Genomic DNA, 1,246 nt, shown 5'->3' on the forward strand with positions numbered 1-1,246 from the left:
GTAGAAAGGAGACACTTAACGTTATTCGTCTAAATTAATATCCTTTTAACCATCTGTCCTTTAAAGGAAGAAACTTCCAGCGGTTTGCTGGAGGTGCGGTTTGCTGTTAGGTAGGTTACCACTGGCACACGTGTTCAGCTGCACTAATGAGAAAGCAATTTGCAGCCTGCTTTGTGATTCCTGGTATTTGTTTCAGTTTGGATTTCGTTGCTCTTGCTTTCTATATTGTATACCCAAGAATTTGGGCTCGGTTGTGAGCTCTCAAATATAAAAGTATATAGCAGAATAAAAACCACTTCATCATGCCTGGCTTTCTTTTTTCCTCCCTGATCTATGCTTTTTTTTTTTGAACCAATGACCTAGTCTTTTTCCTAACTTCACTGTAAGGCTAGCCTAAATTAACTTTTTAAAATGTGGATATGTATTATCTCAACTATCTGTTGTCAAAACAAGACGTGTATGTGAGAACCAGTATACATAATAGCACTGTTCTAGAATACGCATTTTTCCAGGTAACACCTTAATGATTGTATTAAAATTATATTCACATTTCTTCTGTTAGCTTTTAACGGTTGTGTCTGCAATTGAGTTGTTGGATTGAGCCTTTCTACAGCGATTCGTTGTCTTTGGTCTGTCCCGGTACGATGTGCTAGATGGAAACACTCAGAAGCAGAGACCTCGATTCTGTAAGACGTTGAGCATGATTTCAGGTGCAAACTTGGGCATGAAGTTGGACACATTCATGAGTATCTTCTCCCCCAAATAAGCTCCTTCGTTACAACCTCATGAAAAGCTTCCCTAAAGGAAATGCTGCAGCAGCTTAAAGCACTGCTATCATCTTTGAGAAGAGATAGGTAGGAAGCTCTTGCTGTGCTTTGGCATAGAGAGAAAGAAATGAACACCTGAAAGCAGAGCACTTATTAATGAAGTGGGCATAAGATACTCTGTCCTGTGACTGTATCTTGCTGTCTTCTGATAGCAGTATAATTTTAGGTGAAATTCAGTAACACTGAGTCAGTCGTGCACCCTGTGGGATGAGATCTGGCTGGCTCAAAGCAGCACAGACCTTCTTGTTTGTAGGCACACTCGTTTTCCTCTGTAACGGAAAGGCATTAGCTTATGTGTGATGGTGACTTTTCAAAGCAACCCAAAGAGTAGTTGTGAAGTCGCTATGTTTCGTAGGCAAACACGGAGTGTCTCGGTGCAATTAAGTGACGTGTGAAACTAGGTTCATAGAGCATCAGTG

This window comes from Cariama cristata, unplaced genomic scaffold, assembly GCF_000690535.1.
Source record: "Cariama cristata isolate BGI_N322 unplaced genomic scaffold, ASM69053v1 scaffold675, whole genome shotgun sequence".
Taxonomy (NCBI): domain Eukaryota; kingdom Metazoa; phylum Chordata; class Aves; order Cariamiformes; family Cariamidae; genus Cariama; species Cariama cristata.